This window comes from Caretta caretta, chromosome 2 (genome assembly GCF_965140235.1).
Source record: "Caretta caretta isolate rCarCar2 chromosome 2, rCarCar1.hap1, whole genome shotgun sequence".
NCBI lineage: Eukaryota > Metazoa > Chordata > Testudines > Cheloniidae > Caretta > Caretta caretta.
This window is the reverse complement of record NC_134207.1, coordinates 44,172,578-44,187,539: the sequence shown is the minus strand read 5'-3', so window position 1 is coordinate 44,187,539 and position 14,962 is coordinate 44,172,578.

Genomic DNA, 14,962 nt, shown 5'->3' with positions numbered 1-14,962 from the left:
ACACGGCTGCTACTCTGAAACCTGGTAAAATGTTGTGACTCTCCTGAGGTCACGGCGGAGTTAGATAGCATAATCTGAGGGTCTGACTTTCAGTAGGGCATCCATTTATTGACATGCAGCTTATCACAAGTCTGTATCTCCATACACACCTTCTGTGCACTAACACCTGTTCACACAGATAACTGATACTAATACTGTATATGTACGCACAGTACTTTGTTCGGCATGTTTTGTCGTAAAGAGTTTTCAGTGCAAAAATTCCAATACCTGTGTGAACAAGTGTTAGTTGACAAAACTGTGTGTGCTGGTGTGGACAAATTGGAGGCCAAAGCCTGGAAATCAGGTACAGTAACTAGGGCTCACTGTGGCTTGGTTTGTTGTTATTGTTGTTATGATAGTTTTAAAGCATGGTTCTCCTCTGAATAGTGGCTGTATAAATGACATTGTAGTGTTCTGCGGTGGTGTCTCTCAATAATTTCTTTATGAAATGTGCTCCACTGAAAAGTAGAAAAAAAATCTTTATAACTTCCAACTCTGCAAACTGAGCCTTTTGCCATCTTATGCATCATGGCCAGTAATAAAAATTCTGCAATCCAAATTTATGCCCTCATGAGACCTGTGCAGCCCCATTGCCTTGAATGCCTTTGCACATGTATAACTTAGCAGATCTTAATAAACAATTCTGTTGCTGAGGTACAAGATGGTCTTGTACAAGATGGTAGCTCACTGAGTCTTGACCAACGCAAGACCAACCACAGGCTAACAGGCGTGAAAAGCTCTAGGAACTAATTTTTGTCACTAAAATGAGCAAATAGACCTTGAATGCATGCAGTGCAGATCTGTTGTATAAGAAAGTGCTGTTTTTATATAAAAAGAAAAGGAGTACTAGTGGCACCTTAGAGACTAACCAATTTATTTGAGCATAAGCTTTCATGAGCTACAGCTTACTTCATCGGATGCATACGATGAAGTGAGCTCTAGCTCACGAAAGCTCATGCTCAAATAAATTGGTTAGTCTCTAAAGGTGCCACTATGTACTCCTTTTCTTTTTGTGAATACAGACTAACACAGCTGCTACTCTGAAACCTGTTTTTATAAAGTTACTTTTCAGAGTAGAACCACTCTTTAAACATACCTTCTCAAAAATATTTTGATTTATTGCTTACTTGAGTCAATTCAATTATACCTCCTCTTAATTTGTACTTAGTAAGCTTAATCAATTAAGATTTATTACATTAGTATAGTCTAGAAATAATTCAGTGGGGAGGCACTGCATAATAGTGTTTGTGTGTATCACACAATAGTCACAACTCAGGTGCTAATGAAGCATCTAAAAAGTATGCTCTCTCAGTGTTAATTTGCTTACAATAAAGTTAGCTTTCTATATAATTTCTGAAGTTCTGGTATGTGTTATATTATAAATTTGGTTTGAAAATTAGCCCTCCTTTTTACTTTTTAGCATATTTTTCACAATTTCTACCACATTATATAGTAATTTTAGTAACTTTAGATTTAAGAGAGTCATTAGGTCCTAGTAGAACCATCAATACTGTCCTTGAATGGATGTGTTACCTAGCATTTTTATTTCTGTAATCGGCTCTCAGTGACCAGGTTAAGGAGCTGTTCAAAGAAAACTTGCCTATGTGAGGGGATGGATGGGGGTTCTATCCACAGCTCAGTTTTGACCTGAACACCTCTCTTTAAATAGGAAATAAGCTTTTCCCTTTCACTGTTCCTAAGTGGTCAGTTCCTCTGTGAAAAGCAGCTTCCACTCATTCTTTGTTAATTTTGAGATTGAATTCACAGCAGACACTGGTAACTTAAATACCACTTTTGGTCCAGTAAAAGATATTACCTCATCCACCTTGTCTCTCTAATATAATGAAACCAACATGGCTACAACAACACTGCATACAACTTTTGGGCAGAGCACACAAAAGCTTTGGAATCCTTACAGTTTGGAGGGATTTCACTTGTTAAAAACAAATTCTGAGTAAATACAAAAATGTTCTTTCCGAGTTAGTTAAATATCTCTCCTCCTGTGTATTTTCTTTTTCTGGGCATCTCGGTAAGAAAAAGGGTACTACAGCTACCAAGTTGAAAGAGCTCTGTGTAAGCTCAAAAGCTTGTCTCTGTCACCAACAGAAGTTGGTCCAATAAAAGATGTTACCTCACCTACTTTGTGTGGTTTCATCTGAGAGAGACAGTTATGAAATAATTGCAGATGATGAAACCTTCGTTAGACAGTTGAATTTTTCTTTCATACCTGCTTTATAATGGCTTTGTGAAAAGCATCGGTTGCACTTGGTTCTCATTTTGGTGGACATTTGTTCAAGAAATAACACTTTTTGATTGAATTTCCCAATTACATATTTTTACTAATTAATTGTAGTGGATCTTTTTCATATTCAGTTAGTTGATTTCTACTTTATGCTTGTAAACGTTTTATAATAAATCAGATGATATTTCTATCTTTCCATTGTACTTGTCTCTCTGAGGAGTAAGGGAATTTTTAAGGATTTGGGGATTTTTTGGTACATGATAATTGTTATATCATGATGATTGAGGGTTGTATCGTTCCTCCTACTTCAAGGAACTTGAGAGGAACTGATCTACAGGAGAGAAATGCTGCCTCTGTGTATCATCCTTGTCCCTCAACCTGCGGAAGGTCTTTCATAGGTGCATCATGGGAACTGGGCTTTGTAGATGGTGAGTGGATAGCAGAATGGCTGCTCTGCTATATTGTGTGTCACCACACCTGCTGGATGAACTAGTTTATTTCTGGGTGCCAGTGCCCTATGATAACAGTGCTAAAAAAGTCAATATAAAGTAAAAACAACATACAATGACTAGGTTATATGCCCCAATACCTTTTAGAAAAGGGACTGAATGTGCGGAAAGGAAAATTAAAATCCATATATAAATACTAGAAAACAGTAAAAAGGAAAAGTCTAGATTTTTTTTACATACATCAAAAGGGAAGAATGAATGGAAAAAAAAACCCAACTAAATTCCTTATATATAGTCAGTTCTGATGCTGCTGGCTTAAATAATGATACTAAGATTTTGCATACGCTTGCTGAACTACAGAGAGTGTCTGTTTCAGAGCCTGGGTGCCACCAGTTCTTTCAGGCACAGGCCTTTGAGCAGTAGTGCTACTATGTTCTGGGATAGAAGGTTGTTCCAAGTAAAGCACAGTACAGCAAGTCAGTCTGTGGGTCACAAAGGACTGGTGAGATCACTGTCCTCAGGAAAAGCTGCAGCTTCGAAATACTGGAAAGATAGAAGAATGATTCCTGATTGCTACTGAAAACTTAATTTTCATAATTAAGCCATGGACTAAAATTAGCCCCTAGTTACCCACCCTTTTGCCTGCCTGCATAGATAGGGTCATCACCAACAAATGAAATGTATTTCCATTCCCCTAAGAAAAATATCTCTATTGTATCCAGGTGGACCTTCAACAAGCTATCTCTTGTCCACATCTTAATCATCTGTGACTGGGTGAGACAGTAATGTAGATTACGCCTTCACATATTGTTGACACTGAGATCCTCCTGCCCTATCACTTCTCCTAGTGATTTGACTCACATGAACAATGTCTATAAATCTGACCCCTGGGGAACTCCATAGGAGAAAGCATCTGAGGCTGATTAGAAATTATCTAGCAGAAGCAGCTAAAAAGTACCTGACAGAAATGAACAAAACCACTCAGCTGCTGTTTTGGCCGCTCTGCAACACATCAGACAAACTAGTTGAAACTATAGTAAAGAACAGAATTGTCAGACACATAAATAAGCATAATGTATTGGGGAAGAATCAACATGGTTTTTGTGAAGGGAAATCATGTCTCATCAATCTACTAGAATTCTTTGAAGGGGTCAACAAGCATGTGGACAAGGGAGATCCAGTGGATCTAGTGTACTTAGATTTTCAGAAAGCCTTTGACAAGGTCCCTCAGCAAAGGTTCTTAAGCAAAGTAAGCTGTCATGGAATAAGAGGAAGGTCTTCTCATGGATCAGTAACTGGTTAAAAGATAATAAATAAAGGGTAGGAATAAATGGTCAATTTTCAGAATGGAGAGAGGTAAATATTGGTGTCCCCCAGAGGTCGGTATTGGAACCAGTCCTATTCAACATATATATAAATGATCTGGAAAAAGGGCTAAACAGTGAGGTGGCAAAATTTGCAGATGATGCAAAACTACTAAAGATAGTTAAGTCCAAAGCAGACTCTGAAGAGCTACAAAAGGATCCCACAAAACTGGATGATTTGGCAACAAAATGGCAGATGAAATTCATGTTGATAAATGCAAAGTAATGCTCCTTAGAAAACATAATCCCAACTATACATATAAAATGATAGGGTCTAAATTAGCTGTTAATATTTAAGAAAGAGATCTTGGAGTCATTGTGGATAGTTCTCTGAAAACATCCACTCAATGTTCTGCAGCACTCAAAAAAGCTAACAATGTTGGGAATCATTAAGAAAGGGATAGATAATAAAACAGAAAATATCATATTGCCTCTATCCAAATCCATGGTACGCCCACATCTTGAAGAGTGCATGCAGATTTGGTTGCCCCATCTCAAAAAAGATACATTGGAATTGGAAAAGGTTCAGAAAAGGGCAACAAAAATTATTAGGGGCATGGAACAGCTTCCACATGAGGAGAGATTAAGAAGACTGGGACTTTTCAGCTTTCAGCTTTTCAGCTTGGAAAAGAAACGACTAAGGGGGGGACATGACTGAGGTCTATAAAATCATGACTGGTGTGGAGAAAGTAAATAAGGAAGTGTTATTTACTCCTTCGCATAACATAAGAACTAGGGGTCACCAAATTAAATAAGGCAGTATGTTTAAAACAAAAGGAGTATTTCTTCACACAATGCACAGTCAACCTGTGGAACTCCTTGCCAGAGAATGTTGTGAAGGCCAAGACTGTAACAGGATTCAAAAAACAACTCGATAAATTCATGGAGGATAGGTCCATCAATGGCTATTAGCCAGGATGGGTAGGGATGGTGTCCCTAGCCTCTGTTTGCCAGAAGCTGGGAATGGGCAACGGGATGGATCAATTGAAGATTACTTGTTCTTCTCCTAGTGTTTGCTCATGTCCCTTTCAATTAGGTGTGCATGCACTGCGTGCACGATTGTTGAAAGGTTTTTCCTCTAGCAGTACTCGTCGGGTCAGCTGTGGAGCTCCCGGGAGTGGCACCTTTATGACAGTGTACATAGGTCCTTGGTGACCTGCCGCCTGCTCAGTTCCTTCTTATCACCAGTGACGGTAGTTGAAGCAGCCCAGTCTTGCATGTTGCAAATGCCTACTTCGTGGTCTTTCTTTGAATAGTTGTTGTAAATAGAGGTTTCAGAGTAGCAGCCATGTTAGTCTGTATCCACAAAAAGAAAAGGAGTACTTGTGGCACTGTAGAGACTAACAAATTTATTTGAGCATAAGCTTTCATGAGTTAGCTGTAGCTCACAAAAGCTTATGCTCAGATAAATTTGTTAGTCTCTAAGGTGCCACAAGTACTCCTTTTCTTCTTATTGTAAATAGTTACCCATTAGTGTTAATTAGTTGAATAGTACTTAGCTGGGGGATCTTCCCCGATTCCCTTTCCCCCGGACCAGGGCATGCCGCAGTCCCAGGGCTTTAAGCCTTGTGAGAAGTGCCTCAAGCCTATGCCATGTGGTGGTCCGCACGACTCCTGCCTCAAATGCCTCGGGGAGGGTCATCAGGCAGATAGGTGCAAGATTTGTAGGGGCTTTAAGCCCAGAACAAAGAAGGAGAGAGAGACTCATCTGAAGCTCCTCCAAATGGAATCTGCACTTCGCCCACAGCTGGCCCCGGAACCAGCACCAGCAGCCTCTTTGCGCAGCGCGCCGGCATTGGTGTGGGAACACTCAGCACTGAGGAAGGACTCCAGTAAGGACCATCAGCATCCCTCCCTGGTCCCGAGGCCCGCATAAGAAGAAGAAGGCAGATGGGCTGCTCGCCAGCACACCACACCAGTGGGGTGCATCCTGTGTTGAGACACCCCAAACCTGACCTTCAAATCCCATAGCTGTCAACTCCAGCCGTGACGGGGGGCCATCGAGTCCGGTGCCGGAGTACTTGGAGGGAGAAGACCTCGATCTTCCCTCCACACCAGACACATTTGAAGCGGCATGGGATCTGATTGCCGTGACTGCCCGTGCCCTGGCACCAACCACAGCACCAACATTGATGGCTCCGACAATGACAGCACTGATGGCAGCACTGCCCCCCATCAGATATAGGGGCAAGTCCACGATGATGGGTTGTCACTCATCCTCGCCACGGCACCGATCTCCAGCACCATCGGGTTCTGCTCTGCCTTGGTCCAAATCTGAGTACTCCTCTGAGTCGGAGGCAGAATCCTACACCTTCAGGTGGAGCTGGTACCGCTCTAGATCCCAGCACTGTTCCTGGCTCCGCTTGAGAAGTGATGCACCCCAACCGGCGCCAATGATGTTATGGCCTCCCCAGTGGCAGGGGCTGGTGCAGTGGCCCTTCTGGACCCCATGGGCCTACCATCAGGCCCAGGGGCCAGGCTTGAGGGCGACTTCTGTGGCCTCGGGTCACTACGGGACCCCGTCGGCCACATCGGTCTCAAGGGCTCCAGGAGTGCGGGCTGTGTCCCAAGAGGAAGACCTGGGGCAATCCAACCCTCAGACGGGAGCTTTTGTTGCCCGACCCTCGGTGCAAGGAAGGACACCTATAGCGGATGCACCTGAAACTGTCCTGGTGACCACCAGAGAACTGGAAAGGCAAGAGGTCCCTCCCCAGGCATCTTCCTCCTCCTCGCCCAATGAGGCGGTGGCAGGGACGACTACCTCTCTGCCAGCAATGGACACCAGGGCCCATCAGGACCTCCTTTGGCAGGTGGTGCAAAACTTGAACCTACAGGCTGAGGAGGTCACAGAGGATTCAGACCCAATGGTTGATATCCAGGCTCCTGAGGGGCCCTCTAGGGTGTCCCTTCCTCTTATTAAGGCTATTGTAAATACAACTAAGGTGCTCTGTCAGACTCTGGCCTCTATCCCACCAACAGCTAGAGGGGTAGAACGCCGATATTTTGTTCCATAGAAGGGGTATTAGCACCTCTTTACCCATCCCCAGCTGGGCACATTGGTGGTGGACGCTGCCAATCACAAGGAGTGGCAAGGACAGCCGGGTCCCACTCTGAAGGACAAGGAGGCCAAGAAGCTGGACCTCTTCGGTCGCAAGGTGTATTCTGGTATGCTTAGCTGGTATGCTTACAACTCCTGGGCCTCCCTGTCCAAGTTCCAGGAGTTGTTGCCCATGGACTCCTATTCAGAGCTCACTGCGATACTTGAGGAGGGTAAGGTGGTGGCCTGGACCTCCCTCCAAGCGGCCCTGGACTCTGTGGACTTGACTACTCGGATCATGGCCACTGCAATTACTATGCACAGAAGCTCATGGCTTCAGGTGTCGGGCCTTCCTGTGGAGATCCAGAATACCATCCAGGACCTCCACTTTGACTGTGCTGGTCTTTTTGCAGTGCAGACAGACTCATGGCTGCACAGTCTGAAGGATTCTAGGGCAACCCTTAAGTCCCTGGGAATCCATACCCCTGCTCCGCAGAGGAAGCCTTTCCAGAGGAAGCCTCCCCAGTGCTTCTACTCGGGGAGCACACGGCAAGACTTCAACAGAAGGAGGGGCAGGAACAATAGGAGAGAGCCATCAAGATCCTCCTCCGACTAGGGCCACGGTTCATCCAAACAATCTCTTGGCCCTAATCCTAATTTTTGAAGGTGCGCCAGAGGATGGAGCACCAGTCCATCTCCCAGATCCTTCTCCTCTGCTTTGTGAACCGTCTGTCCCTCTTCTACTGTGTCTGGGCTCAGATTACCTCAGATCGCTAGATACTGAACATGGTAGAGGTTGAATATTCTATCCGATTCTGTTCCTGCCCTCCCATCTCCCTTCCATTTTCAGGGACCCCTCTCACGAGCAACTCCTTTTACAGGAGATGCAATCACTTCTTGCTCTCGGGGCGATAGAGGAGGTTCCTCAGGAGTTCAGGGGAAAAGGGTTCTATTCCTGATACTTCCTCATTCCCAAGACCAAAGGCAGGCTCAGACCTATCCTAGGTCTGTGAGACCTCAACATATTCATAAAGAAAGCAAATTTTCGCATGGTCTCCCTGGCCTCCATCATTCCTTCCCTGGATCCAGGAGACTGGTACACCACCCTCAATTTGAAGGACACGTACTTCCAGATCTCCATCATCCCAGCCCAGAGACAATTTCTCCTGCTTGTGGTCAATGCCCACCACTACCAGTTTACAGTGCTCCCATTCGGGCTCTGGGCGGTCCCTTGGGTATTCACAAAGTGCATGGCCATCGTGGTGGCCTTCCTCCACAAAAGTCGGGTCCAAGTCTTCCCATACCTGGACAACTGCTCATCAACACCAGGTCACAAGCACAAGTGTAGGAGCACCTGGCCCTCACTCGTGCCACCATTCTCAGGATGGGCCTCATGCTGAACGTGCCCAAGTCCACCTTAACCCCAGTGCAAAAGATAGAATTCCTTGTGGCTCTCCTGGACTCCACGCAAGCCAGGGCATCCCTGCCCGAGTCGCGCTTCCAAGCTCTCAGGGACATTATCAAGAACCTCCACCGATTTCCCCACAACCACTGCCAGAAACTGCATGAAACTGCTGGGGCATATGGCAGCCTGCACTTATGTGGTCCAGCACACCAGGTTGCGTCTCCGTCCCCTGGTGCAGGTGTACAAGTCCAGTTGGGACTCTGGACAGAATAGTCACACACCTGCCTCAGGTTCTAGAGTACCTGAGTTGGTGGTTACAGGCTCAGGTGGTCTGCGGGGGAGTACCCTTTGCAAACCGCAGCCCTTGCTAGAGTTAGTCATGGATGCCTCAGCGCTCAGATGGGGAGCACACTTCGGCACTATCAGGACACAGGGCATGTCGTCCCAGACAGAACTATCGCTGCATATCAACACCAGAGAGTTGAGGGTGGTCGGTCTGTCATGCCAGGCGTTCCAAGCTCATCTTCAAGGCAACTGTGTCAGTACTAACGGACAACACCACAGCGATGTTTTATATAGACAAACAGGATGGTGCTCGCTCCTCTCCCCTGTGTCGGGAAGCCCTCAACCTGTGGGACTTCTGCATTGCCCATTCCATCCACCTGGAGGCGTCATATCTGCCAGGACTTCAGAACGAGCTAGCAGACCGGCTCAGCCACTCATTCAACGGGCACAAATGGTCCCTCAGAGCGGATATCGCCCTGGACATTTTCCGGAGGTGGGGCTTTCCCCACCTGGACCTATTCATGACACGGAGCAACAGGAAGTGTCAGGCTTCTGCTTCTTCGTGAACCTCAGCACAGGTTCCATTGTGGACGTGTTTCACCTGGCATGGGCGAATCACCTGCTCTACACGTTTCCACTCTTTCCTCTCGTACACAAGGTCCTCCTCAAAGTCCGCCTGGACAGGGCCTCATTGATCCTCATAGCACTGGCATGGCCCCACCAACACAGGTGGTGAACCACGCTGTTGGACCTATCAGTGGACAGGCCTGTAGCCCTTCCCCTGTTCCCGGACCTCGTCACACAAGACCACAGCAGGTTACGACATCTCAATCTGGAGTCCCTCCACCTCACAGCATGGAAGCTCCATGGTTAAACCAGTCTGAACTTCAATGCTCTGACTCTGTTCAGAAGGTCCTTCTCAGAAGCAGGAAGCCCTATACTCAAGCCACTTACCTTGCCAAGTGGAATCAGTTCTCCATTTGGTCTATGCAGAAGGGCATTCCTGCACCACAAGCCTCAATCCCATTTATTTTGGACTACCTGCTCGACTTGAAATGGCAGGGGTTGATGACTCTTTGATTAGGGTTCACTTGGCCACCATCTCTGCCTTTCACCCAGGGGTGGAGGATAGGTCAGTCTTTGGAAACTCAATGGTAGGCCGCTTCCTCAAAGGGCTGGATAGACTGTATCTTCAGGTGAGGCAGCCTCTTCCACCTTGGGACCTCAATCTAGTCCTCTCCAGGCTTTTGGCCCCCCCCTTCGAGCCTATGGCAACATGTTCCTTGCTCTACCTATCTTGGAAGGTAGCTTTCCTCGTGCCCATCACCTCAGCTAGAAGGGTCTCCGAACTCAAGGCACTGACATCTGAGCCCCCTTACACTGTCTTTTATAAAGACAAGGTGCAACTACGTCCACACCCTGCATTTCTCCCTAAGGTAGTCTCTTAATTCCATATAAATCAGGACATTTTCCTACCTGTGTTTTTTCCCAAGCCTCATGCCAATAACAGAGATCTCATGCCAAGAACAGATGATGTGTGCGCCCTGGCTTGCTATATCAAACACACAAAGCCGTTTCAGAAGAAGCTCTTCATTGCTGTCACGGAGAGGGCTTCCCATCTCCTCCAACACATATCATCCTGGATCACTTCATGCATCAGGACTTGCTATGACTTGGCCAAGATTCCAGTCCCAACATTGACAGCACACTCTACAAGAGCTCAAGCATCATCTCCCGCTTTCCTAGCTCAAGTGCCCATTGAGGCTATATGAAGGGCAGCCACATGGTCCTCTATCCATACCTTCACCTTGGATTATGCAATTTCTCGGCAATCCAGAGATAATGCAGCGTTTGGCAGGGCAGTGCTGCAATCTGCGACCAGATGAACTCCGACCCCTCCTCCAAGAGTACTGCTTGGAAATTACCTAATTGGAATGGACATGAGCAAGCACTCGAAGAAGACACTCGAAGAAGGACAAACAGTTACCTACCTCTCATAACTGTTGTTCTTCAAGATGTGTTGCTCGTGTCCATTCCAAATCCCACCCACCTCCCCTCTGTCGGAGTATTCCAGCAAGAGGGAACTGAGCAGGCGGCGGGTCGGCAAGGACCTATATACACTGCCATAAAGGCACCACTCCAGGGGGCTCTACAGCCGACCCAACGGGTACCGCTAGAAGAAAAACCTTCTGACAATCATGCACATGGCGCGCGCACACCTAATTGGAATGGACGTGAGCAACACATCTTGAAGAACAACAGTTACAAGAGGTAGGTAACCGTTTTTTCTGTTCCTTCCCTCTGGGGCACCTGGCATTGGCCAATGTTGGAAGACCAGATACTGGGCTAGATGGACCTTTGGTCTGACCGAGTGTGGCCACTCTTATGTTTGTTTTTTGGTTTTACAAAAAGATTACATTTAGAAAATATATATTCATGCGAAGGGACTGAAGTAGACACTTTTCCAGCACCCCTCACATATCTCTCTTTTGGGAAAAACAGATTAGCTCTTGGGATATAAAATAGGGTTTGCAAAACTGTGCTCTATAATAGACAGTTACTTGAATTTCCATTGGACAGCTCCATATTCAAAGGTAGTTGTGATCTCACGGAATGATGCTTTTATTTTTTGAGGGTGAGGGGTTCATTATAGAGAGCAAGTACAGGAACTGGTCAGCTAGTACAGCTTTGGAGAAGCTGAAATGAAGAAACAGTGAAATGATTGTGCTGAATGTCCTCCTTGACATTGGCTGGGGCACTTAGTGCAAAAAAATGCTTTTTATCTAATTTAAAAAAATCTTTGTTTTTTCTTAAAAATGATAAATGAGACGTTTACATCAGCTCTCCAAGCCAAAAATTGCACCATCTCCTGCTGCCAGCAAACAGATCAGGGGTTTCCGAGCTGTTCTAATCGTTTCACTCCCATTGACTTCTGTTCTTGTGAGTTGGCAAAGTCAAAACACACATCATCTGAGTATGTCAGGAAGCAGGAGCTTTTAAAGTTCAACCAGGGCCCCACCGTTCATGTGTCCTGTCCTCTAAAAGAAAGAATCTGGCAGAGAGAAGAGAGGGGAATTGCACATATATCCCAATAAAGCATCCTCAAACATAAGACCGAAACTTTCAAGAAGGTTATGTGCCCTTACATTTCATGTAATAAATTTATCATGAGCTTTTGCCATATCAAAATCCTCTCAGATTGTATGAAGTTATAACAATATAACAATATATAGCAAAACCATTAGTAACATATATAGTAATGCCGTTAGTTTGTCGTTAGAAGAACATTTATATTTCAAAGGTTAGATTACGTAAAACATTTTGAATCCTAAATATAATGCGTTTTTTCTTGTGTTATCATCTTGTTTCATGCACTGAATCATTGGCTATCTCAGTATAAATGTCTGGCAGCAGATGGCAGTAAATGCATGAAGACAGTCATTCAGTATGGTGAATATATTATGTCCAACCTTCTTTGTTTCAGAAAGGTTTACTATCTACTTTTCTTCTCATATTGTTCTTAATGTTGTTCTTGAATCTCAGCATAGTCCAGACTCAATATTGAATATTAGAAATATGAGAATAGTTATGCTAACAACATACTGGTATTGAACACAGTCTATTTTCAGGAAGTCCAGCATTTATAATGATAGCTCACATTATAGAGCTAGTTATATCAGAGCTTTTGTTATAATCTCCTGTTTTTAGTTCATAATCCCTGAAAATTTCAGGTCAGATGTCTTTTTTTTTTTTTTTTTTTTTAAGTTTGAGTAATACTTACTTTGCTATGTTTGCCTTCTAGAAAGGTACACACACTGTACTTTTCATTTTAAATAAATACAATTTTTTCTCACTGCTTAAAAATAATCTGAACTCCACAATTTGAAATGCTCAAAATGGCTAATATAAAATCTGTTATGCATGTGCATTAGTAACTTTTATTAGTTGGAAACTAGTATATTATATAAGATTCTCAATAGTGAACATCATAGGTAATATCAATGTAGAAAATGTGTGGTGAAAAAACACAGCCTATAGACAGAATTCAGTGCAGAAATGAATTCTGTATTGAAATCCTTCTGCTTCATGCAAAGCTTGCTGAACAGATAAACTAAACAGATTGAGCTCTTGAAGTCTCTCACTTGGAGGCCTTATCTCCTGCCCTAGAATAATTTTTGTGACTCTTCTGTACGCTCTCCAATTTTCAACATCATTTAAAAAATGTGAACACCAGAACTAGATGCAGTATTCCAGTAGGGGTCTCGCTAATAGCGTATGCAGAGGTAAAATCACCTCCCTAACTCCTGCTTGCTGTTCCCTTGTATATACATCCAAGGATTGCATTAGCCCTTTTTGTCACAGCATTGCCATGAGAGCTGATGTTTAGATGCTTGTCCACTATGAGTCCTAAATCTTTTTTCTGAGTCAATGCTTTCCAGAATACAGCCCCCCATTCTGTAGACGTGGCCTGCACTCCTTGTTTCTAGATGCCTAACTTTACATTTGGCTGTATTAAAACATACTTTGTTTGGACGAGCCCAGCCTACCAAACTATCCAGATTGCTCTGTGTGACTGTCCAGTTTGGTGTGTAGAAGACTGTTGAAATTATTACTTTGAATTACAAGGATTTTTCTGGTTCTGCTTGCAAGGTAGGGGACACTGTTCCACAAATTTTATCAACTGTGATTTTATATTTACTTTCCGATCATTGATGAAAATGTTGACTAGCATCAAGCCTACTATCAATCCCCGTGGAACAGCACTAGAAACAAACTATTTAATCACAATTCCCCATTAACACCTACCTTTAGAAATCTGCCATTTATGCAGTTCTTAATCCATTTAATATATGCTCTGTTGATATCGTATCGTGTTCGAATTTCCTGTCAGGTGTTTTAAGGAGCTGGAGGATCCTGGTGAAGGTGTTACCCTGAAAAATGGATTTGGGGATCCTGCTATAATAACCTGTCTATTGTCCCCTTAGTCTGTTCTTCCTGAGGTAAACGTTCCCAAGGTTGTTAAGGAAACACTAAAGGACATGGATATAACCCTCTGATAAAGTAATTGACACAGGCAGTATTCTTTCCAAAACCAAAATAATCTTTGTACTGATGTAACTAATAATCCCTAATACAGTGTATCCTAAAAATCCTAAATAAGGCACAAAATCCAAGACACACATCCCTTTTTGCAAGTTAAAGAGCAATTAAACTACAATAGCATATAGTTTAAATGATTCTAAGCAAAGCAATTTATTGCAAGTGGCCAGTTTGCAACAGATTGCTGACCTCAGATCTTAAATTGCTTTAAAGTTTACATAGATATGTTGCAATTAATAACAGAATTATGCATTCTTATCAACACACACACATACTAACTCTATATGCTATCCTAAACTATACTATATGACATAAATCCATTACTGCTTCCTTTTAAAAAATCACTGCTGTTGCTATTCTGTTCCTGGTCAGTCAGCTGTGCTCCACTCCAGCTTTCTTTTCTCTCTCTCTCTCTCTCCCTCTGCAGCAGTTTTTCTTTGGCTTCTCTGGCTGGCTTCCTGGCTCTTCCTGCATGGTTCTTTCCTTCTCAGACACAAACTTTCAGACTAAATCTTCTTCTCTTTCCACCGACTGACTGCTCTGCTCTGCTTTATATACTGCTATTTGCTGTCAGGTTTTTGCCTGTGCATGTTTTTGCACATGCTCACTGTTGCTGTTTCCTTCAGAGTTATAACACTGCCAACCCCTACACACACATGGCTTTTTGCAAAGATGCCATCTTAGAAATTCCGGACTTTATGTCAATTGACTGAATTTTTCACCCTATCTTAGTACAGAACATGCTCAAGGTCTGCAGCATCCATCTGAGGGTGAAGTGACTATTATTTATTCAGAATAAAGATTTAGGAAGGCAAAATGGAGACTGGAGAATTTCTCTGGTAATACCTAGAGGTCCCACCCCCTAACCCAGATTAGTTATTCAGTTTCATTAAGGTGCAGGGTAGGCAGGGCCTTGCTGAAGCTGTCCTCCATGTCATATCACCATGAACTTCTCCATGATAACTCTCATAGGAAAGAAACCAAGATCACATTTTAGGACCCTTGAGCTGAATCTTGGCCACTTCATGCTGGGCTTTTTTC